This window comes from Aotus nancymaae, unplaced genomic scaffold (genome assembly GCF_030222135.1).
Source record: "Aotus nancymaae isolate 86718 unplaced genomic scaffold, 86718_ANA_hifiasm-v0.15.2.pri h1tg000079l, whole genome shotgun sequence".
Taxonomy (NCBI): domain Eukaryota; kingdom Metazoa; phylum Chordata; class Mammalia; order Primates; family Aotidae; genus Aotus; species Aotus nancymaae.
Window position 1 is genome coordinate 27,152,761 of NW_026988494.1, and position 26,542 is coordinate 27,179,302.

The window sequence follows — 26,542 nt, forward strand, 5'->3', positions numbered from 1 at the left end:
GCATTTGTAATAAGCCCAAAATTCCCTATTTTGTGGCTAAAAAAAGTTCCTATAGTCTGCTTTTAATTGTAACAGAGTGTATGACACATGCACATCCAACTGCTTTCTATACTATGTATTTTTAAAAGCTTTGTAGTCCTCCAAATATAATCCCTGATTATACCAGTTAAAAAATTATTCAGGGGGTAAAGAAAGTTGTTTTTTAAACCAGTTTCCATATGTAAAAGCATTCCTTGAAACATTACTGAGAAGAGTTACCATTGTCTTCTCTTTGTTCTTTATATCCCATCCCATTCTCCACCCCCACCCAAGCCCCATCCTTAGTATGTGGTGTATATGTGTCATTCTCTATTCAGATTACATTTTTTATGAAGTTCGTAAATTTGGGGGCAGATGTCTTTTCTTTGTTAATGTGTGATCTTTCTTTCTTAGATCCCAGTGATTTCTAAGACCCTTATAAAAATTAACTGGACCTTAGTCATTAGGAGAACCAGAAACTCTTTCAACTACATTTTGTAGTTGCTTCATTGTTGTGCTTTGCATATTAATAGATATAAAAATTAATTTTCCCCTCCTTTTATTAACATTCTACTAGTTGGCTATGTGAATTTGGGGTTTTCAGCCTCTGTGCCTCAGCTTTCTTCCTTCTACAATGAAATACTTGGATCTGATCTTCAACAATACTTTCTGATTTTAAGATATTATAGTGTGTGTGTGTTTAATATATTACACTAGTAATATATTTTTATAAACAAACTTGTTTATGGTAAAATAATTAACAGTGTCTTTCTGTGTAGTAGTCTTATATATACACCAAAGGACAGTGTGTTAGTTTAATTGTTGTAGTATTTAGGTATTTTTCTACAGGATATTTAAAATATGTTGTAACCTTTATGTTCAAGAACCAAGTTATGATGCCTAATGCAATGTAAGGACAAGTCAAGCAGGTTTTGGTGAAACTCACTGATGTGGGCTTTGAAAAGATGAAATGTTGTCTTTCAGTACTTACATTTCAACCTCCATGACTAGAAGCAATAGTATCTTTCAGTTTGCCAGCCTAAAACTAAAAAAGACAAAATTGCAGTGTTATACAATAGCATTGCAACATTGATATTTTTTATGTAGAAGTATTTCTTAGTATATTGAATTCCCCGAATATTGAATCATTTTGGACTTTTAAAATAGTAGCTTTGAAACCCATCCAACCTTAATTAATGCAAATCATAGTAAAATACCTTTAAAAAGCATTTCTTGAGCATATCTAAAGGCACTGGATAAACTATAATGGGTTAAACATGATGCATTATGTATAGTATTGCCTTTTTTGGAAAGGGAAACTGAAAGATGTGTTTTTCCATCTTGCTACTCAAAATACAGTACATGGAACAGCATTATTGGCATCATCTGGGAGCTTACTAGAATTGTAAAAATAACTGAGTACTGCTCTAAATGTGCTGAAACATAATTTACATTTTAACCAGAAGCCCAGGTGATTTCAGTTTGAGAAATACTATCATAGGAGACTGGTAAACTTTACTGACATTAACTTCAATGGATTGGCATTAACATTACCTCACTCGGTAATAGTCGTCATGATGCCATCCCCTGTTTTTGTTTTTGTTTTGTTTTTGGTTTTGAGACAGGGTCTTGCTCTATTGCCAAGGCTGGAGTGCTGTGGTGCGTAATCATGGCTCACTGCAGCCTCCACCTCCTAGGCTCTTCCCCTATCAGCCTCCTGAGTAGCTGGGGCTACAGTTGTGCACCACCACACCTGGCTAATTTTTATTTTTTACTTTTTTTTTTTTTTGAAACAGAGTCAGTCACCCAGGCTGGAGTGCAATGATGTGATCTGGGCTCACTGCAATGTCTGCCTCCCTGCAAGCGATTCTCCTGCCTCAGCCTCCCAAGTAGCTGGGATTTGAGGCACCCACCACCACTCCTGGCTAATCTTTGTGTTTTTAGTAGACAGGGTTTGACCGTATTGGCCAGGTTGGTCTGGAACTCCAGAGCTCAGGTGATCCACCCACCTCGGCCTCCCAAAGTGTTGTGATTACAGGCATGAGCCACTGCGCTCCGCCTGTTTTTTACTTTTTGTAGAGATGAGGTTTCACCATATTGCTCAGGCTAGTCTTGAGCTCCTGGGATTACAGGTGTGAGGCACCATGGCACCTGGGCATCATCTCCTGTTTTTGCAAGCAAGAACTGAAAGTACGTTTACACATTGATTATCTACTGTACCACGTGGAACTTTCTTTTGCTGCCATAACTATGGGATTTGGTAGTGTTACAAACTTCTTTCCCCAATTCAGCCTCACCCCAACTTGTTCTTGTCCTCTTCATTTCTACTCCAGAAGTTTGGGTTCATCTTCCCTTGATCAGATACCCTTGATGATTCTCTGTTGTCTAAAAAATGAAATTTCTTAATCCCAGCACTTTGGGAGGCCAAGGCTGGTGGATCACCTGAGGTCAGGAGTTCAAGACCAGCCTGGCCAACATGGTGAAACCCCATCTCTACTAAAAATACAAAAATTATCTGGGCGTGGTAGCTGGCACCTGTAATCCCAGCTACTTGGGAGGCTAAGACAAGAGAATCGCTTGAACCCAGGAGGCAGAGGTTGCAGTCAGCTGAGATGGCGCCATTGCACTCCAGCCTGGGGGACAAGAGTGAAACTTCCTCTCAAATAAAAAAAAAATTTGTAATCTGACTCCAGCCTTCTCTTTTTTGCCATCTTCTGTTCAGTATGCCCCCAGCTGAATTTCACTATTTGCTATTTCCAGAATTCTGCTCAGTTGGATGCTTCCAGAGTTTTGGTTGTCCCAAGGATACCTCTCACCTTCTCATCCCAGTCCTACCAATTTCTGTTTATCAAGATTATCTCAGCTGTTACCTTCATTCTAACTTCTTGACCACTTTAGTCCGTGCAGACATCTCTTTTTTTCTGAAATTAATTACACTTAGTTCTCCACCTGGAGGTTTAGTACACATTTTAGTTATGCATTTTTAGAGCAGTGTTCTTCAAGAGTGACCTTTCCTTACACAAAGAGTCTAGCATTGTACATGTACTCTGAACATTCCTTGTTTACCTAGCTGCCTTGCAGTGTTAAGAGGAGAACTGGTGATGCTAACACAAACTATACATATGAAAATTAGTCCAGTGACTTTGTTCAGTGGTGTGCCCTCTCCAAAAATGATAATTTACTTGCTCAACAAATGCTGTATGAATTTTTGCCCTTAAGGAACTTGCATTTTTATTTTATTTACTTTAGTTGTTTATATAAGGCCTGGGGAATGAGGATGATTGATAACCAGATTGGTTCATTGTCCTATTGGTCAACTTACTGAATTCCTATGTTTTTTGTGTATTATATGTTATATTTTTAACCCAGCCTGCCCAGCCATCAAGCTAAAACTCAGGGGCAAGGCTTTTCATTGCAGAGAAGAGACCTAGCTAGAGAATAGTGAGGTTACTAACTAAATAAAGGCTGGCCCTTGCAGTTGGTCCACTTAGATTAGAGTGAGCCTGAGTATGGAAGCCTTCTGGTCACCCAGAGCTCACTACCTGCAGTACCTCATCAGTGTATATATGCATTTTTCTATCTTTAAACAAATTAGTCAAGTGCGTCTTCAAAGAATATGTACCTGATCTACCTTAAGGTTTAGGATGTGGTACTCCTGAATCTTATAATAAGTTCTCTTAAAAAGATTTAAGTTCAACTCTAATATGTGAAATAAGTCAACCTTGAGATAAAAATGAGAACGAGTGGTGCATAACAAAAGAAAATGCTAAATAAAAAAGTATAATGAGGTACAAAATTATAACACATGTGCATGTTCCAGAAGCAAATACAGAAGTTTCTTTTTATAGATTCGGAGGATTTCTATAATAAGATAAACAAGAAGTTCATGGGTGGGGTCTGTATAAATAATATCCTACTGATAGGAAAAATGACAGTATAAACAGGATGTAATAACAGTGCCTGCTGAATTCCCAGCATGTTATTTGTAGCTTCTTTCACAGTCGCAGCTGTTCCCACCAAGGGTGGATTTTTACCTCTGTAAGAGGTCAGCCAAGATTCTAAATTCTCACTAACAATGGTGGGTTGGTAAGCATAGCCCTTGCTTTAGTAATAAGCACATGTATTCTATATTCACTTTCAGGGTAAAATGTTTTCTTAGGCTGTTTAAGAATGCTTAAAACATAATTTTTTTAAATGACCTCTGGGGAAAAAAAATCAAGCATGCAGAATAAATGAGTAAATGGGCAGAGCTTGATGAGCGCTTGTCAGCCAAAGTAATATATTAATTGGATGCATGTCCTCTGAAGAAATAAATACATGGAAGAAGAAAAAAAACAGCACCTCTGAATTTTAAGAAATGTACCAGAATTTTGTTTTCTTAAAATGTAGTAGTGTGATGAAGAAGTAACAGAATCTCAATGTTCTGGTCTTTCTGTCATAAAATAGCCTTGTGACCCAGAGTCTCATTTTCCTTATTTATAAGATAAAGGGCTTTAACTAAATAGATTAACTAAATAGTTTCTTTCTTAGTTCCATTTGAGCTGGCTGCTCTAACAAAATACCATGAACTAGGTGGCTTATAAACAAGAGAAATTATTTCTCACAGTTCTAGAGGCTGAGAAGTCCAGGATCAAGCCAGATTCAATGTCTGGTGAGAGACTGCTTTCTGGCTCATAGATCATGCCATCTCATTGTATTGTCATATAGTGGCATGGGGAACGGGTCTCTCTTGGGCCTCTTTTATTGGGGCCCTAATTCTGGTTCAGAAGGATTCAACTCACATGACCTAATCACCTCCCAAAGATCCCACCTCCTAAAACCATCACCTTGGAAGTAACAATTTCAACATAGGAATTATAGGGGGACGTAAACATTCAACCATAGCAGCTTCTATATATATTTTCTAGCTGTCAAATTCTATTCTGTTTTTAAGTTGTAAATGCATTTTAACAGATGTGCATCTTATCTGTACCTAGTGATTTTCATTCCTAAAACATAAGAATTTGTGTAAAGACAAGTTCTGAACTGGTTTTAGAAATATTGCAGCTGTACTTAGATCACTTAATTCCTTTTTAACCTATCTTTAAAATGAAGGATAAACCCATTGCGTATTCTATTTAATTATAGCAATTTCTTTGCAAAGGTAAAGAATTAAGTTCCCTAATCAGAGAACTGAAGATCAGACATTAAAAACTAAAGTGTTATTTTCTAGAGCAGTTTTAGGTTCACAGCTGCCTTCCATACACAGCTCTCTCCCACTATCACCATCCAGCACCAGAGTGATACCTTTGTTACTGTCAGTGAACCTACATTGACATGTCATTGTCACCTGAAGTTCATAGTTTATATTGGAGTTCGCTCTTGGTTTTGCACATCCTATGGTGTTTGGACAAATGTTTAATGACATATATCCACCACTGTAGTATTACACAGAGTTGTTGTACTGCCCAAAAAAATTCTCTGTGCTTTGCCTGTTCATGCCCTCCTCCCCTCAGCTCCTGGCAACCACTGATCTTTTTATTGTTTCCCTAGTTTTGCCTTTCCAGAATGTCATATAGTTGGAATCATACAGTGTAGAACTTCAGATTGGCTTCTTTCACACAGTAATATACATTTTATGTTTCTCCCTGTCTCTTCATGGTTTGATATTTCTGAATTTCCTGTTAGCACTGAATAATACTCCATTGTCTGGATGTACCACAATTTATTTCTCTATTCACCTACTGGATGGCATCTTGGTTGCTTCCAAGTTTTAGGAATTATGAATAAAGCTGCTGGCGCAGTGGCTCACGCCTGTAATCCCAGCACTTTGGGAGGCCGAGGCGTGTGGATCACGAGGCCAAGAGATCGAGACCATCCTGGTCAACATGGTGAAACCCCGTCTCTACTAAAAATACAAAAAATTAGCTGGGCATCGTGGCACGTGCCTGTAATCCCAGCTACTCAGGAGGCTGAGGCAGGAGAATTGCCTGAACCCAGGAGGCGGAGGTTGCGGTGAGCCGAGATCGCGCCATTGCACTCCAGCCTGGGTAACGAGCGAAACTCCGTCTCAAAAAAAAAAAATAAATAAATAATAAATGAATGAATAAAGCTGCTATAAACAAGTAGAATTTCTATCTATATTAGTAAAGCAATGTTGGTAGAACGTAAGTCACAGACTATGGAATTGTCCTATTATAATACAACCAGAAACAATTATCTTGCTAATTTGACAAGATTTTATTAATTCTTACCTAATGGATTTTACCGGGTTTATGTGGATCTCCAATTTGAAGGCTGTCACCTGCCTACAGGATGGGTAGGCTTCTGCATGAAAGACGTAATCCTCTCTCCAAATGAAGAGGTTTGGAGTTTTTCTTTTTGTTAGAGGAAACCTTTTCAAATCTTTGAATGTACTTTGTTTACTCAACTTTATAATTGTTTCAGCAGAGTGCATTTTGGGATTTTCTTTTGTTTCGCAGCCTGGGGGAGTAGGAACAGATGTTATTCCGTGGTTCAAAATATTCTTACTTTTTAATCTCATTTCCTTCTATCTTCTTTAATTTTTTGGAAAATTGTTTTCTTGTAAGAGTAACATATGAAGTTACATTTTTTTCCCCATAGGAGAAAAAAACAGCCTCTTCCACATCTAAATGCCCATATTTTCTCACTTTGTTGACAGCTAAGTGAGGAATTGCAGTGAAAATAATTTTGGAGGGTATTTTTTGTTGTTTGAAAATCAGTTCTCTACAATTATTGAAATTCATTGTCCTGCTGGGGCTTTGATCTTCTCAAATGCAGTGCATAGGAGTATACATTTTTGGTGTAAATATTGGGAAGACTAGTTGTCAGGTATAAAATAGCATCTCTCTTTCACTTGTATATAAAGTAGAAACTGTATTTAAAAGAATGTTTTCCTACCGCAAGCCCTGACAGTGACTTAGAAAGGTTAGGCACAGATGTGGTTTTTCCCTCATTCAGTAATTATCATTTTTGTTTGTCTCCACTTCTTATTTCCTAAGATTGTGGGGAAAAGCCTGTACTTAGATACAGTGTTCCTTTGATTGTTGTGTGAAATATTTCTTGCCTAATGTAATTTAAAAATTGTTATATTAAATATGTTAATATGTTAAGTATACAGAAATAAATAACAAAAAGAGGAAGTGATACCCCAGTAAAAAATTCAGAAGGTATCTCTGTGTGACAAAATAGCAAAACCTGAGATTCAGCTGTAGCTGTCAGTCTTAAAGCAGTATCATAAATATCATAAATAACATCCTGGAGAAGGAAGGCTTGGAAGAGAAAATAAATGCCATTTCTTGTAAATTTTAGATATACTCCTTTATACAGTAAAGAATTATTCTATTAATTCTTAAAAGTTTTACTCAGAATGAGACCTTAAATCAAGGTGCTGCAAATAGTTTTGTGAGGAAGATGTAACACTCATATTTCGTGTTACTAAATCTATTTAATTAAGGAACTAACACTTGAACTAACCAAACTACAGCTGAGGGGCTTGGTATCTGAGAGGCCTATACATTTTTGAAGCAATCGTTCAAATTCTTTTGGCTTAGAAGAAAGCTATTAATATCAGAGTGTGTCAGCTTCAACTAAATTTGCCTATATCATTTGATTCTTACAAAATAAACTTGGAGATATGCAAGGGAATTTTGTTTATTTCCTTTGTTTTTATTACCTTTGTTAAGATAAAATTTACATAAGAGTATAGGTCTCTGAGTTTTACCAAACTTATATAGCAACATTAATCATTATGAAATTTAAGATATGACTATTTCAGTATTCCAGGAAGTTGTCTGGTACCTTTTTGCAGTCAAATACTGTTCTCCCACCTGCAGTACCTGGCAACCATTCATCTGCATTACTTCACTATTGATTTGCCTTTTCTAGAATTTCATGTCAATGGAATCATACAAAACATATCTTTTGTATCTAACTTCTTTTATTTAGCATGATGCTTTTAAGATTCATGAGTGTTGTTACATATTTCAGTCATTTATGACTTTTGAATGCTAAATACTAATCCATTGAATGGATATAACAAAATTAGTTTATCCATTAATCAGTAAATGGACGTTTGGATTTTTTCCAGGGCTTGGCTATTTAGAACTAAGCTGCTATGAACATTTTGTATATAAGTTTTTGTGTGGGAATATGTTTTCATTTCCTATGGGTAAATACCCAGGAGTGGGATTGTGGGTTTGTTGGTAAACATACTTTTAACTTTTTAAGACAGTGCCAAACTCTTTTTCTAGTGTGGCTGCACCATTTTGCATTCCCACCAGCAAAGAATGAGGTCTTACCACTCTGCTCTCTCTTCAGTACTTGGTGTTTGTGCTTCTTCATGAGTTGAGTCATTCTAGTGCAAATATAATATCTCACTCTAGTTTTATTTTGCATTTTTCTAATGACTGATTATGTTGAGCATCTTTTTATATGATCACTTGTTATTCATGTATCTTCTTGGGTGACATGTCTGTCAAATCTTTTGTCTATTATTTTTTAATCAGGTTTGCCTTATTTATTATAAGAGCTCTTTTTATATTCTGGGTACAAGTCCTTAAATACACAGATATACATATTTCCTAGACCAAGGCTTGCGTTTTCATTTTCTTAATATCTTTTTAAGAGCAAATGTTGTAAATTTTTATAAAGTTGTATTTATCACTTTTTTTCTTTTGTAGTTTTTGCTTTCTGTATTCTAAGAAAATTTGCTTAAAGGCTCAAAGATATTCCCATGTTTTCCTCTGTAAGTTCTATCATTTTAGCTCTTACGTTAGTTCTATGGACCATTTAAAGTTAATTTCTGTATTGAGATAAGGGTTGAGGCATTTTTTTTTCTTAACGGAGATTCAGTTGTTAGAACACCATTTGTCAAAAAGTCTAGTCTTTCCAAACATTTGATTACTTTGTTTTCTTTGTGGAAACTCAATTGGACATATATGGAAGGTCTGTTTCTGGGCTTTGTATTCTGTTCTGTCAATCTTTATGTCTGTCCTTATACCAGTAAAAATTAGATTATTGTAAGTCACGAAATCAGAAAGTATAATTCTTCCCAATGTTGTTTTTCCTTTTCAAGATAACTGTTGACTTTATAGGTCTTTAGTATTTTTATATACATTTTAAAACTAGCTTTTCCGTTTCTACAAAAAGTACATCTGTAGTGAGATTGGGATTGTGTTGAATATATACCTTGATCTGGCATTAAGAATTTACATCTTAATCATATCGAGTCTCAATCTATGAACATGGTTTGCTATCTCTCTACTTGTTTAGGTCTTTTTTATTTTATCTCAGCCATTTTAGTGGTTTTCAGTGTACACGTTTTATATGTATTAAATTCCTCGCTAAATATTTTATATTTTTGTTGTGATTATATTGGTATTGCTTTTAATTTTGGTGCCCACTTCCTTGTTTCTTGTATCATAGATCAGTTGGTTTTATTATATTGACCTGTGAACTTGCTTAACTCATTTATTTGTTCTAGTAGCTTAATTTTTTTTTTTTTTTTTTTTTTTTTTTTTTTGAGACGGAGTTTCGCTGTTGTTACCCAGACTGGAGTGCAATGGCGCGATCTCAGCTCACCGCAACCTCCACCTCTCCTGGGTTCAAGCAATTCTCCTGCCTCAGCCTCCCGAGTAGCTGGGATTACAGGCGTGAACCACCATGCCCAGCTAATTTTTGTATTTTTAGTAGAGACGGGGTTTCACCTTGTTGACCAGGAAAGTCTTGATCTCTTGACCTCGTGATCCACCTGCCTCAGCCTCCCAAAGTGCTGGGATTATAGGCGTGAGCCACCGTGCCCGGCTCCAAAATTTTTTTTAAGGATTTTCTACACAATCATGTTATCTGTGAATGAGATAATTTTACTTCTTCCTTTTCAATATGTCTTTCTTTTTTCTTCTTTTTCCCCCTTTATTGAACTAGAACCAACAGTTCAGTCTTGAATAGAGTGACAAAAGCAGACATCCTTACGTTGTTCCCAGTCCGGGAGCAAACATTCAATTTTTCACCATTAAGTAGGATCTTTGCTGTGAGTTTTTCATAGTTGCCCTTTACCAAGATTCCTTTCATAGAAAGTTTTCTTCTATTTTTCATAGTTTTTATCATAATGGATGTTGTAATTTATCAAATGCTTTTTCAGTATCTGTTGAGATGACCACATGGTTTTTCTTGCTTAGTCTTGTTAATATGGTAAATCACGTTGATTTACATTCTGGAAAAAAAATCCCACTCAGTTATGATATATTATCCATTTTATATCATTTCATTTAATTTGCTGCTATTAAGAATTATTGCATCTGACATTATTCTGGGTTTATGTTTTACTTCCCTGTGTTCTTTCTATTCTTATTATAACAAAACTATACAATGACATTATAACCTTGGCCTCATGAGATAAGTTGCAAAGTGGTCCTTTCTCTTGTATTTTCTGCAAGCATTTGTGTAGAATTGGTATTATTTCTCTCTTAAATATCTTTGCAACTATACCTTTTTTATTATGGTGAATATCTTACACTGTTCATAATTTACTACCTGGATCATAGGGCTTGTACCCTGTACTGAAGTCAGCAGAATAGAATGTAGAACAGTAGAGATTATTGGGTCCTTAATACCTTAAAGATTTCCACTACTTTCCTACGTAATTTTACCCATGGCCCAAATGTTTTTCTCTTGCCAGTTGCCTAAAATAACAGAATTACTAACCACAAACCAAATTAAATTAGCTTTAGACACAGCAGTGGCGCTTCCCTTATGTCCTTCTGAGTAAAGAACATAGTTTTTACTTGCTAAGCTAGGAGATTTTGCCTCTTATAGTAGTTTTAAAAACACTGAGTGGCCTATCACTAGATCTCCTAAGCAAATCTGTAGACACCATCTTGCTTTTGAACACATTGTGGTTTGAAAGTAAAAGTCCACTATAACATTGCCCCAGGCTCATTGTTCTTGATGAGAAATGTAGTCTAGGATTCTTAAAAACTTTCTTAATATGATCTTTCATTTAATGTTCTCAGTCATTTTAAGAACTAGAAGATGCTATTTTCTTAAAAGTGTTTTTTTTCTCCTTTGACAGTTGTAAACATACTGCCTTTTGCTTCCAAGCCCTTCCATTGCTCAACGGTTTTTGTAGGATATTTTATTACCAGTTTATCTTGATTTTTCTAGGAGATAAAAAGGGTCTTTGAAATCCTTTAGTACTGTGTGTTAAAATAATTACTATCATGCATAATAGATAGTAAGAAGAAATATCTTAACCCATTGTTTAGCTACATTGTTTTTACAGTCTTCAGCTTTATCATTATGCTGAATCCCTATCAGCATCTAGCTGTCCAAGTGAGTTATAGATGGCCGGTGGCTCTGCTTTTTACTAGCCCTCACCCTCTTAGCTAAACCTCTTTTTTTTAGGGTTTGTATTTTTAGCTCTAACTTATTTAACACTATCAGGTGTTAGATGCCATGCTAACAGTTTTATATACTTGAGAAGCAGGTGTTAACTTCATTGGTTACGAATGAGAAAACCCAGGCTTAAGGGGATTGACTTATTTGCCAGTAGTCATGCAGTTAATTGCTGTTTGTTTTGCTACACAGCCACTGCTCTTTACATAGCAGTTTGGTGTATAGAGAAAATACAGTACCAATTGTCAAGGGTGTGACTTTGAGGATGGACTGCCTGGGTTCAAAAATCTGATTTCCATCCCTTACTTATTATGTAACTTTGGCCAAATTACTGAATGTCTTAAGCCTCAATTTCTCCTCTTCTAGAAAACAGAATAACAGTAGTACCTACCTAAATGAGTACTTGAGTGGATTAAATGAGTTAGTTTAGGTAAAGTTTCAAATAGCACATAGGTAAATGCCATAGAAGTTTTTCTATTATTATCATTGTTAATCATTATAATTGCTTAGTTTTCAGCAGGTTATCGTTTTTCATTCATGTCTCTCCAGATCGACTTTCCTAAAGCTGAGTTTCCTGAGACCAAATATGTTAACCATAATATTTATAGCTTTGGGCCACTTAATAATGAACTTTTAAACAATAAATGTACTTTTTGTATTAGAAAATATATTCATGTGGTTCAAACTTCAGAAGTACCGTCAGAAGAGTATACATGTTAAGTCTCCTCCTCGTTTCCTAGCCATATCCCCTTCCCAGATGAGATTAATGTTAACAGTTTCTTCAGAGGTTTTATGTATTTATTAACAAGTAAATATATTCATTGTCTTTTTGTGCCAAATCAACACCTAGATTTTTTTAACTTGGAAATTATTCCATATCGGTATATAAGAGTATTATCACTGTTTTTCAAAAGGACATAGTATACCATCTCTCAGATATATAAATTTTAACTATTAATAGTTAGCAATTAAGGAACTATTTTAAACTATTTTTTGCCTTTATTCCATACAAAATAGACACTAACTACTTATGTAACAAATAAGATATATTTTGAGGGCCGTGCGCCGTGGCTCAAGCCTGCAATCCCAGCACTTTGGGAGGCCGAGGCGGGTGGATCACGAGGTCAAGAGATCGAGACCATCTTGGTCAACATGGTGAAACCCCGTCTCTACTAATACAAAACATTAGCTGGGCATGGTGGCGCGTGCCTGTAATCCCAGCTACTCAGGAGGCTGAGGCAGGAGAATTGCCTGAACCCAGGAGGCGGAGGTTGCAGTGAGCCGAGATCGCGCCATTGCACTCCAGCCTGGGTAACAAGAGCGAAACTCCATCTCAAAAAAAAAATAAAAAAATAAAAAAATAAGATATATTTTGATAAAGATTTAGATAAGATTTTAGTTTGATGATAAATATGTTATTCTTTAAGATATATGTACTCTTGTATGAGTAGCATTTTTAAAAGTTTTTACTGTGTAATTTTTCTAGGAATTTATAGAAATATTTGCTTATGTCTAGAATGATGACAGTACAAGAATATTTATTGCAGCATATTATATGATGACAAAATGCTGTAAATAACCTACATGTCCACCAGTAGAGGCTAGCTAGGTAAATTATGATACATGTATGCTATGGAGTACTGTTTGTTTATAAAAGAATAAAGCAGTTCTGTATGTCTCTAGTGAAATGAAGAAGGGAATAGGTTGTAAGATATGAATGGAAGATGACTTATTTTTGTTCCTTTTGGATTTTGTATCCCATGTATAACTTCTGTATTAAAAAAAAAACTAGCATCAATTTTAAAAACATGTTACGTCACAAACTCAGTAACAATCTCTACTGGCAGAATCAACTCAAGGGTTGCCAGTTTGTTTATTGCGCTTTCTGATACTAATCAGAATCACAACAGGATTTTGTTGTTTTTGTCAACATGAATCTAAAGTTTATGTGGAAGAAAAAAATGCATGAGAATAACTAAGAGATTGTTTAAAAAGAACAGGGGAAAGACAGGCATGGTGACTCACATCCATAATCCCAGTACTTCGGGAGGCTGAGGCAGGCAGATCGCTTGAGGTAAGGAGTTCAGGAGTAGCCTGGTCAACATGGTAAAACTCATCTCTACTAAAAATAAAAAATGTGCCGGGCATGGTGGCACATGCCTGTAATCCCAGCTATTTGGGATGCTAAGGAAGGAGAATCATTTGAACGCAGGAGATGGAGGCTGCAGTGAGGCCAGATTGTGCCACTGCACTCCAGCTTGGGTGACAGAGCCAGACTCCATCTCAAAAAAATAAAAGTACGGGAAACAGTTGAACAAATTTGCACTACCAGATATTAAAATATACTACATGGTTAGAGTAAGTAAAACGGAGTCATTGTGTTGTCAGATGAATCTATCAGTTGTACAGGAGAGAGTTAATTAATAGATCCTTGGAGATGAGCTAATTTAGCTTAAATAAAGGAAGCCCTTCCAATCTGTAAGGAAATAATGTTTTTCCATTGATTGTTAGAAAATGAAAAAATGAATTTAGATACTAATTATACCAGAAGCAAAAATCAGTTTTCATATGGAATAAAGAATTAAATAAATGTACTTTTTAAAGCTGGAGAAAAGATTCTACACTATTGTTAAAAGAAAATGATGAATGTTTTTATTATTTTGGGATAGGAAAGGCTTTCCTAAGCAATACATAAAACCCTAAAAATAACATTGTATGGGTTTAACTACATAAAAATTTTAAGCATGTATCCAGTAAAAGATACTCTAAAGATTCACATTGGACGATATTTGCAGCATTATAGAGCAAAAGATTGGTATCTATGATGGTATATCAAAAAAGCTCTTATAGGTTATTATGAAAAGGGACAAATAACCTAATAAAAAATTTGTAAAAGATAGCAGTGTATAATTACGCAAGACAAAATATAAATGGCCAATAATCTTATGAAAAGATGTAAAGTATCTTAGAATATTAAATAAGAACAATTTAATTTCAAAAGATCGGGGGATTTTGCCTATTAAATCAGCAAACTTTAGAAGATTGAGGGATACTACTGGTCCTCTTCTGTGCATCAAAACCCAGTAAAGACAATAAAAATAAACAAAAATAGAAGAAAAACTCTAGTGAAGCAATAGCTAGAACCTTAAAACACAGACCAAGTCAAATAAGAATTCTGTATCAAAAGAGGAAAACGGTGGGAATTCTTATATATATACAGTATAACATAGAAACCCATACCCATCAGCAGTAATTCCCAGTCCCCCAGTCCCCCAACCCCTGGTTTGCACTGATTTACTTTCTGTCCCTGTGGATGTACCTACAAACTTCTGGGCATTTCATAAGATGGAATCATACACTATATAAATTTTTGTTTTGGGCTTCCTTTTACTTAGCATAATGTTTTCAAGATTCACCCATGTTGTAGCATGCATCAGTACTTCATTACTTTCCATAACTGAATAATATATCATTTTATGTATATACCATATTCTGTGTATTCATCGGTTGGTGGACAGATGGATTGTTTCATTGGCTATTGTTAATAATAATGCTGCTATGAACATTTGTGGATAAGTTTTCGAGTGGACAAATTCTCTGGGAAGTGTGCCTAGGAATAGAACTACTGGGTCACATGGTAATTCTGTGTTTAATATTTTGAGGAACAGCCATAACAGTTTTCCATTTTACAAACCCACCACCAATGTGTGACATTTCCAATTTCTTCACATACTCACCAACACTTTATGATAACTATCCTAGTGTATGTGAAGTGGTATGTGTCTTGTTGTAGTTTTGATTTGGTGTAGTTTTGATTTAGTGAGTGATGATGTTGAACATCTTTTCATGTGCATCTTGGTTATTTATGTATCTCACCACAACCTCCACCTCCCATGTTCAAGTGATTCTCCTGCCTCAGCTTCCCGAGTACTTTGGATTACAGGCATGTGCCACCATGCCCAGCTAACTTTTTGTATTTTTAGTAGAGACAGGGTTTCTCCATATTGGCCAGACTGGTCTCAATCTCCTGACCTCAGGTGATCCACCTGCCTCCACCTCCCAAAGTGCTAGGATTACAGGCATGATCCACCACGTCCGGCCCATTTATGTATCTTTTTTTGGAAAAGTGTCTAGTCAGATCCTTTCTCTATTTTAAAAATTGGGTTATTCGTCTTTTTGTATTGAAGTGTTAAGAGTTCTTTATATAGGTCTATATAATATATTGAAAGGTTGAGTCACTTATATAAGTTAATATATAAGTTGAGTTCTTTATATAAGTTCATAAATAAGTTGAATTCTTTATATAAGTTCTTGTATACACATGTATACATGGACTTAGGTCTGATAAGTTGCTTATCAGTTAAGTCCCTTACCAGATATGGCGTTTACAAATATTTTCTCCCATTCTGTGAGTTGTCTTTTCACATTCTTGATAGTGTTCTTTGAAGCACACAAGTTTTTAGTTTTGATGAAGTATATGTTGTTTTTGCTTAGTATCATAGCTAAGAAAACATTGCCTCTTCCTAGATCATGCGGCTTTATATTTGTTTTGTTCTAAGAGTTTTATACTTCTAGCTCTTACGTTTATGTCTTTGAGTTACTTTTTATATATGATGTGAGGAAGGGATGTGAGCATTCTATTAATATGGATATCCACTTGTCCTGTGTATTTTATTCTTTCTGATGTTATTCTAAGTGGAACTCTTTTCTGAATTTTATTTTTGTATTGTTCATTGCTAATGGATAGAGTAAGTTTTATTTTTGTATATTGATCTTACATTTTGCAATTGTGCTGAACTCATTTATTCTAATAGGAGTGTGTGTGTGTTTGTGTCTTTGTCTTTGTCTTTGTGTATTTCTTTGAGTTTTTTATATACAAAATCATGTATCTGCAAATAGAGGTAGTTCTGCTTCTTCCTTTCCAATCCAGATGACTTTTCTTTATTTTGCCTTCTAGCTAGAACCTCTAATACAGTGTTTAACATAAGTGGCAAGAGCAAATATCCTTGTGTTGTTCCTGATCTTAGGGGAAGTGTTCAGTCTTTCCCCATTAAATATGATGTTAGCTATTGTTTGGTCATAGATACCCTATTATCAGGGTAAGGAAGTTTGCTTCTGTGCTTAGTTTTTTGAGTATTTTATATCATGAAAGCGTGTTGAATTTTATCAGGTTTTTTCTGTGTCTATTAAAATAATTATATGGATTTTGTCATTTATTGATGTGACTATATTGATTTTCATGTGTTGCGTAAACCTTGCTGTCCTGAGATAAATCCCACCTGGTCATGGCATATAATCCTTTATATATGTTGTTGTATTCAGTTTGCTAACATTTTGTTGAGGATTTTTACACCTGCATGCATAAGGGATATTAATCTGTAGTTTTTGTTTTTGTTTTTTTTGAGACTGGGTCTCACTCTGTCACCTAAGCTACAGTGCAGTAGCACCATCAGGGTTCACTACAGCCTTGACCTCCTGGCTCAAGTGATCCTTCCACCTCAGCCTACCAGGTATCTGGGGACCACAGGGGTGTGCCACCATGCCTTGCTAATTTTTAAATTTTATTTCACAGAGATGGGGTCTTCCTATATTGCTCAGGCTGGTCTTGAACTCCTGGCCTCAAGTGATCCTCCCTCCTTGGCCTCCTAAAGTGTTGGAATTACAGATGTGAGCTACCATGCCCAGCCTGTCTGTAGTTTTCCTGTAGTGTCTTTGTCTGGTTTTGGTATTAGGATAATACTGCCTCATGGAATTGAGTCAGAAGTGTTTTTTCCTTTTTTATTTTTATAGAAGAATTTGTGAAGAATTGTTAATGGGTGTGTGTGCATTAATTATTTTATTTATTTTTTTTCTTTGAGACGGAGTTTCGCTCTTGTTACCCAGGCTGGAGTGCAGTGGCGCGATCTTGGCTCACCGCAACCTCCGCCTCCTGGGTTCAGGCAATTCTCCTGCCTCAGCCTCCTGAGTAGCTGGGATTACAGGCATGCGCCACCATGTCCAGCTAATTTTTTGTATTTTTTAGTAGAGACAGGGTTTCACCATGTTGACCAGGATGGTCTCGATCTCTTGACCTCGTGATCCACCCACCTCGGCCTCCCAAAGTGCTGGGATTACAGGCGTGAGCCACCGCGCCCGGCCTGCATTAATTATTTTTTAAATGTGTGGTAGAATTTACCAGTAAAGCATTCTGTCCTTTCTTTGTGGAGGAGGTTTGACTATGAATTCAACATCTTTACTTAATATAAGTCTATTCAGATTTTCTGTGCCTTGAGTCAGGTTCGGTAGTTTTTTCCTACAAATATGTTTGTTTCAACTAGGTTATGTAATTTGTTGGCTTATAGTTGTTCTTTCTTCTGTCTTCAGTTCTGGCAGTTTTTGCTTTATGCATTTTAGGGCTCTGTTGTTTGGTATATATACATTTATAATTATATCTTCCTTGTTAATTGAGCCTTTTATTATTTTTGTAGTAACAAGTTTTATCTTAAGGTCTATTTTATTAATATTTAACTGTCACTTGAGTTGTTAGTTTATATGATACATCTTTTTCCATTCTTTTACTTTCAACCTAATTTTGTCTTTGAATCTAAGATGTGTCTGTTATGGACAGGATGCAGTTAAGATTGTGTTTCTGCCAATCTCTGTCTTACTGGTGTTTTTAATCTATTTTAATTTAATTATGATAAAGTAGTATTTATATCTGCCATTTTGCATTTGTTTTCTATATATTTTTTGTTGTTGTTTCTCTGATTACTTTCTCTTTTGTGTTAAATAGATTATTGTCTCCTGTACAAGTTTAAATCCCTTGTCATTTCTTTTGCTATATTTTTTGAGTTATTTTCTCAGTCATTGCCCTGGAGATTATCATTAACATCTTAATTTGTGACAATCTAGTCGATATTAATGCCAACTTAATTTTAATAGCATGGAAAAACTTATCTCCGATAAGTTCTTTTTTGTCATATAAATTACATTTATACATTGTGTGCCCATCAGCTTAGATTATAATTATTGCATTATGTAGTTTTCTTTATAAATAAAATAGGAGGAAAAGGAGTTATAGACACAAAATGTTTAATTGTACTCTCTTTTATATTTACCTATGTAGTTAACTTTACTGTTACTCTATTGCTTCAGGTGTATTTGATTTACTGCTTAATGTTCTTTCATTTCAGCCTGAAGACCTCCCTTTAGTATTTCTTAGAGGGCACATCTGCTGACTGCATGTTTTCTTTAATTTTGCTCATCTGAAAATGTCTTAATGTCTCCTTCCCCTGCTTTTTGATGAGAAATTAGCTGTTTATCATATTGAGTATTGCTTGTTTGTAATGAGTCACTTCTCTCTTGTCACTTTCAGATTTTCTCTTTGTCTTTGGTTTTCAACAATTTATGATGTGTCTATATATGGATTTCTTTGCATTAACCCTACTTGAAGATCACTGAACTTCTTATATGTGTGAATTAATGCTTTTTATCAAATTTGGGAAGTTTGGGTCACTATTTTTTTCAAAATATTCTTCACTTTTGCCTCTCTCTTTCTTCTGGGATTCCCATTATGTGTATATTGGTAAGCCTAATGGTATCCCACAGGTTTTTGAGCCTTTGTTCCATTTTCTTCATTGCTTTTTTCTTTCTGTTCCTTATAATAGGTCATATTCATTGATCTGTCTTCAAGTTTGCTGATTATTGCTTCTGCCAGTTCATATCTAACATTGAGCCCCTCTAGATGATTTTTCATTTCATTTTTTATACTTTTTAATTCCAAAGTTTCTATTTGGTTCTTAAATTTTTTGTCTTTTGATATTCTGTGTTTGGTAAGGCATTTTTTCTCATACTTTCCTTAGATATTGAGACATGTTTCTTTCAGTTTTTTAACTCTTTAAAATGGTTAATTTAAATATTTGTCTAGTAAGTTAAATGTCTGGATTTCTTCTAGGACACTTCTCATTGACTGCTTCTACTGTGTATGAGCCGTACTTTTTTGTTTCTTTGCATGTCTCAATAAGTTTTGTTTTAAAACCTGGAAATTCTAAGTAATGTGGAAACTCTGGGAATCAGATTCCTTTCCTCCCTTGGATTTCTTATTGCTGTTGGTGGTGATGTTTGTTTGATGAATTTCTTGATTTAACATTATAAAGTTATTATTTTTTGTGGTATGTAGCCGCTGAACTCTCTTCCTTGTCACTTTAATGGTCAACTAATTATTAGGTAGAGATTTCCTTAAATCTCTAGAAACAATGAGTGTCCCAGCTTTTGTCAAGGGGCTCTCTGTGTATATTGGGCACACCTTTAATGCTCAGTTAGGCAGCTTATAATTTTGCCTAACCCTTCACTTTCTCTTTGTTCTGGGTCTCCAAGTCAGCCAAAGGTGAGAGCTTCGAGCCTTCACAGGTCTTTCCTATACATCTTCATAGCCCTATACGTGTGCACAGTCCTACACAAGTTCATGGCCTTCTGGATTCCTAGGAGTATATCATAGCTTTTTGAAGACTCTCATGGACATCTCATACGCTTCTCTGTTGAAATATTTTGGTCAGCTTCTTGTTCACATCAGTTGTTGTGATTGCCTCAGGCAGCTGCAATGTTAATTTATTGCCACTGATTGTTTTTGACAAATTACCATACATCTGTCTTTCCTCTTCAGAGAGAAGCTGTTCACAGTAAGTGAGATCTTGAGTCAGGTTAAATAAAGTAAGCCTTGCAAATAAAGGTTTCCAGGTTAATTGCCAGACAGGTCAAATAATGACAATTCTCTTAGAAGTGTGTTTTAAGGAACTCCAAACCCGTTCTTTCCCCTACAGTGGCTACTGGGCCACACCTGGTTTTCACTGTGATTGTAGTAATGTTGGTTTTTAAGTCTACTATAATGATAGTATGACAGGCATGGGAAGAGGCCAAGTTAAAATGTCATGTAGCTGTTTTTACCAATATTCAGCATTTTTTTGAATAAATGCTCTTTGGATTGTTGGAGCCTTTGGTAATATCTAAAGTTCTGAAAAAGTTGATTCTGACAGTTCTTGACAGAACTTTTATGGAACAGCAGATTTTGCTGTTGTGCTTTTATGGAGGAGTAGCTTTTCAGAGGTTTTTACTTCACTATTCTCTTTGATGTCCCTCCAATTCAAGATATTTTGAAGGAAAGCTGACCCCAAAAATTTTTTCTGTAAAATTGTCCTCTAAGTATGAAAATACAGACAAACATGCAAACATACAAGGACTGGAAAATACAGCACCATTTTAGCCTGAGGTGTTAAAAAGTGCTCTGGGAGGAAATCTATAACCAAAGTTATATTTAAAAATAAGGCATTTAGGCCAGGTACAGTGTCTCATGCCTGTAATCCCAGCACTTTGAGAGGCCAAGGTGGGTGTATCACTTGAGGTCAGGTATTCAAGACCAGCCTGGCCAACATGGCAAAACCCCATCTACTGAAAATACAAAAATTAGTAGGCACGGTGGCGTATGCCTGTAATCCCAGCACTTTGGGAGGCCGAGGCAGGTAGATCATGAGGTTAGGAGTTTAAGACCAGCCTGACCAACATGGTGAAACCCTGTCTCTACTAAAAATACAAAAATTAGCTGGGCGTGGTGGCACACGCTTGTAATCCCAGCTACTCAGGAGGCTGAGTCAGCAGAATCGCTTGAACTCGGGAGGCGGAGGTTGCAGAGAGCTGAGATCACGCCGCTGCACTCCAACCTGGCTAATTGAGATGGAGCGAGACTCTATCTCAAAAAAAAGAAAACGAAATAAGGCATTTAGGTACTGACTGGAAAGGGAACAAGAGGGACTTTTAAAGGGGCATATTAATAATCTATAAATTTATTTGAGCAGTGTTCATATACATCTGCACATTTATAAAAACTCATTGAACTATATACTTAAAATTTAACTGTTTGTAAAATGTAACTTAAAAACAAAAATAGAGTTTAAGAATGGAAAAACTAAGAAACTCTATGGTAAATCTTAAATCTTTTTGAATCTATAACCATGAGTGTACAACTGTGGCAACTGTGAATTCAGAACAGAATGTAAAAGTTTACTATCTAAAAATACGTTCTAAATATGAGGAGTTGGGTGCAAAGGCTGGGATATGGAGATGGTGAACTAGAGTATAAGGATGTGTCAGTTATCTGTTGCTACATTAAGAACTTAGCATCTTGTAACATAAGCCTTTATTATCTCACTCAGTTTGTATTGGCCAAGAATTCAGGAGCAGCTTAGATAGGCTGTTTTACTTTGGAGGTGGGGGGGTCTCATGAGGTTACAGTCGTCCGGAGGCTTAAGTGAGATTGGATGATCCTCTTCCAAGATAACTCACTTGCCATTGGCTGTTAGCAGAATGCCTCAGTTCTCTTGTCACATGGATGTCTCCATAGGGCTGCTTGATTGTTTTCTCAACATGGCTAGCTTCTCCCACAACCAGCTATCTGAGGGTGGGGCAGTGGGAGAGAGCAAGAGATACAGAGACAGAGGGAGAGAAGGCAGAAGGTAATGTCTTTCATGACCTGGCTTCAGAAGTCACAGACCATCATTTCTGCCACATTTGTTAGTTGCACAGAGCAACCCTGATACGGTATTACACAAAGGTAGGGAGACCAGAAGGATCATTAGGGGTCCCTTTGGAGGTTGGCTACCACAGTCTGCTCATTTCCTCAGCTTTTTTAGCTTGGAACCATTAAATATTGCCCGTATGTTAAAAAAATAAATGGATCCCAAATTTATACTGTTTTTGTATAATCCTTTTGCCTTTCTTTAGTGGACTCTTTCAGGAGCCTCATTTCTCTTACAGAAACATTTGCTAAACTTCAGTAGATCTTTTATTTTCACTCCAGTTAAAAAAAATTCCTATGTTAAAATAAAACTAAATTCTTTTAATATTTTAAAATTCTGTCTATAGTATAATCCCATTTCAGTTACTACTTCTACCTGTCCTATGTCTGTATATGCTTGGAGTGATCTTGGAACTAGTGTAGTTATTTCTCAGGGGTGAGAATTTGGGTGTGTGGTTTTTAAAATTAGCTGTCCTCCTGATTTTTCCCCTTTCCTCTGAATTGCTTAGAATTTTTTAGATAATTGACATGTATAATGCTTACAAAAAGAAACTGAGACTTTCACAATAGTTTTATAATATTCACTAATGGTAAGAATGTAGGGAAACATGCTCATCACTGTGATTAGAGTATAAAATTGAGTACAGTCTTCTGGGTTTTTTTTTTTTTTTTCATTTTTTTGTCTAAGGAGAGGAGTGAGAGTACAGTCTCCTTTAGGGAACAGTTAGGAGACATTTGTCACAAACATAAATGCTCTTTACAAACAATGAATCAAAAATTTCATTCCTGTGAGTCAGCCCTAGAGAAATATTTGTGTGCAGAAAGATATAGAGTGTCATTGCATTATCATTTATAATAGTAAAACATTAACAACTATAGTATCCAATAATTGATTCATGTTTTAAAAAATTATGGTATAAAATACCTTGTAACCACTAGAATGAAGATTTATAATGCACTGGATGAGAACATTCTAAGATATGAGAGAAAAGTAAGTTACTTATTATGTGTAGAATAACCCCAAGTGTATGTTTTAAAAAAACTGGATGTGTATATATGCATATTTTTCTGTATTAAATGCATGGGGAAAATCTGACCGGATTCACACCAAATAAAGATACATTTAGGATAGGAAATAAAGGGTGGGAATGGAGGAGTGGCTTTTTTTTCTACATGCATTTATGAATTATTTGAATTTTTGTAGAGAATGCATGGATGTGCTCTCACTTAAATTTAAACATAACTCTGGCCACTCTGTGGAAGGTGTATCATAGAGATGATAGTAGTTCTGAAGCAGCAGATTGTTTGAAGAAGGAAATTTCATTTTTACAATTGTGAAATTATCTTCCAATTGAAAAGGAGCTTATTATGAGAATTTTGTACTTTGTGGATCTTAAATGGTTTATTCTTTTTCTTAAAGTTACTACAATTGTCCAGGCCAAAGAGGCTGAGATTCCAAACTGCTGGAATGAGGATTGGAGAGAACATGAAAAGAATTTTAGGAAGAGAAAGTGATTGCATTTAGTAAATATGTAAGAGTGCGGGAGGAAGGTAGAATGAGCAGTAAAATTGAGGTAGAGAACACAGGAAGGAGAACAGATTTAAGGATGATAGTGAATTAATTTGACAATGTTGAGGATCTATGGGAAAATCTCACAAACGCCATCTAGCATGTGATTTGAAAGAATGGTCTGGTACTCTGTAAGTCATTGGCATTTAGATGACATTTTACATGAATGTTATTGGTAATAGTGATGACCAAAGGAATCCTGACATGTTAGAAGCCACTAACATGTTAAGAAGCTAGCAAAGCAGCCCTGAAGCTGATGGAAAAGATGTGGTGTTGGAATTGTATCCAGCATTCCAAGGAGGAAAATGATGGGAGTGGTCAGTAGCGTCACACTCTGGAATGAAAATTAATCATGAATTTGTGGTATTGGAGATACTGACAAGAGTGAATTATGGTGGAGAGCTCTCTAGTGGAAGGGAGCATGGTGTTTGAGGAACAGGTAGCCTGATAGAGCTAGCTGCTCAGAAAATAATGTGAATGAGACTGGAAAGGCTTTTTCTTCCTTTGAATACCACGTGATAACTTTCTTATTGGAAAGAAATTAATCAGGGGTTAGTTTTATTCTCTCAATGTGTGAAGGTTATATATAAATTTTTTCTTTTCCTCTACCCTGTCAAAGGTAGACAAGATGAAGTTTTGAGGAGCTAAAACTTGTGGGCAATGACATTTTCTTCTGCAGTGGGAAGCAGGGGGGAAGTTAGGGACATTTTCTCCTGAGGAAAAGTATCAAATCTGACAGTAACAAGAGGCTGCCTGGCTTTATGATGCTGTGATCAGCTGAAGGACCAAAGGATGAGTTCAAGGAGCCTTACCTGTCTATTAACAGGCTGCTAAGAAAAATCACTGTAAATATGTGCTTTTATGCTTTTTTTTTTTTTTTACAGTGCCTCTTTGGAAAAACTACCGGCTTATTTTTTTTTCCTTTATTATATGAATACTGAGATTAAATTTAGAGGGAAGAAATTCTTGTTTATTTCTTCCTCACACAAAAGACAAGACAGGAGAATATTCTGTAATACCTTCTTCTCCCTTTGTTTTATTAAAGGAATAATTGCACATAGAGAAGATTGTGGAACAACATATATAAAAATAGCAAACCTTGCTTATTTCAGAGAGTAGAATTGGAGAGGGAAGACAAATTCTTTGCAACTATTTGGTTGTAAAATAACCAATAAAGTCCTGTATTTAGTCTTTAGGGTGAAAAGCCAAAAATAATTCGTATTTATAGAGAGATTAAGAAAACAATATAGAGGTAGAAATGTAGGACGAATCTGCCACTTTAAATTCGTATTGTGTATCTTTAGTTATATATTGGCTTTTGTTACAGACAGAATTTAGAATATGTAAAATTATATATTTATAAAAATATGTACCTTTTCATTTATTTCATGGTCATCTTTCCATATTAATACATATCCATTTACTTCATTTTTTTGAAACCAAATAGAATTGTAAAAAATTTTGGGGGGAGACTTTTTAAAATTTAAATATATACACAGAAAACTGTCCAGCTTAATGGATACTTAAAAGTCAAGTGAGGATACCCATATAACCATCCCCCAGATCAAGATAAAGAGCAACGCTGGTCACCACACAAACCTTCCTCATTCTAACTCCCAGGCAGAAACCTTCTCCATTCTACATGGGTAACTACTATTCTGATTTCCATCCCTATAGGTTAGTTGTGTCTGTTTTATAACTTTATATAAAATGAATCATGTATAATTATGTATGGCTTTTGTCTGTGTGTGTCTGTGTCATAAGGTTTTTCAGTCAATATATTTTTGTGATGTTTATCCATGTCATTTCATATAGCGATAGTTTATCCTTTTCCTTTTGAGTATAGTAGTCTATACTATACTAGTATAGTCTAGAGTATAGTATATACTATACTAGTCTATAGTAGAATGTGTAGATATCACAGTCAGTGTATTCTGTTGTTGATGGGCATGTAGTTGTTTCACATTGGTGACTCTTACGGAAATGTTTATAAGAGCCTTCTTGTCTCTTTTGAACATACTTCTGTTGAGCACTTGCTAGGTTATAGAGTGTATATATGTTCAGATCTAGCAGTTATCATCCAACTATTTCCCAAAGTAGCCCTGCCATTTTATCCTTCCATCGGCAGTATGAGAGTTTTATATGCTCTATAGCCTTGCCAACCCTTGGTATTGAAGGCTTTTTATTTTGTTTGGTTGGTTCTGCTTTTTTGTTTTAGTTTTCTGTTTTTTTTTTTTTAATGGCTTTTTAAAAACATTAATTTTAAAGCCTACAAGTGTTTTGTTATATAAATATACTCTAACTTAACTAAAGTCCATTTGATGAGATTTTATCTTCCTCTCTCACCTCAGCAGCCAGAACCTGGACAGCTCTGATGTCTAGCGGGTTCTGTGGTTTGTTCTATGTATGATCTGATTGTCTGAGGAAGATTTCATATTGGAACCAATTAGCAGAGCTGATACTATATTTTTTCTCAACAGATTTTTCTCAAGTTTTCTGTTTTGAGTAGTATGATACCAATATGAAGAATCCTTGTAGTTTTATTTTGTTAACATGAAATTCAATGCTGATTTTATGATGGTTGTTTTCTTCACTCTTTGAAAAAGCAGTTTAGGCCAGGTGTGGTGGCTCATACCTGTAATCCTGGCACTTTAGGAGTCGAGGCGGCCTGGTCAACATGCTGAAACCGTGTCTCTACTAAAAATACAAAAATTAGCTGAGCGTGGTGGTATATGCCTGTAGTCCCCACTACTCAGGAGGCTGAGGCAGAAGAATCACTTGAACCCAGGAGGTAGAGGTTGCAGTGAACCGAGATCACCCCACGGCACTCCACCCTGGGCAACAGAGTCAAATTCTGTTTTAAAAAAAAAAAAGTAGTATAAAAAATACTGTAATGTCTGAAACTAGACTTTTGGTGAAAGCTGATTTAATTATCCAGAAGAATTTGCATTTTCTTAGAAGAAGCATGCAGTGCTAGCTACCAATGCCTGCATCACATAGGTCTTTAGTCCATT

At 35.7% G+C, this 26,542-nt stretch overlaps 1 protein-coding gene across 15 annotated transcripts in view; it reads left to right on the forward strand.

Annotated features, from left to right (window-relative positions):
• The window catches only part of HMBOX1 (homeobox containing 1), a 175,741-nt gene that overhangs the window by 90,244 nt on the left and 58,955 nt on the right, over positions 1-26,542 (forward strand). The window lies entirely within an intron of this gene.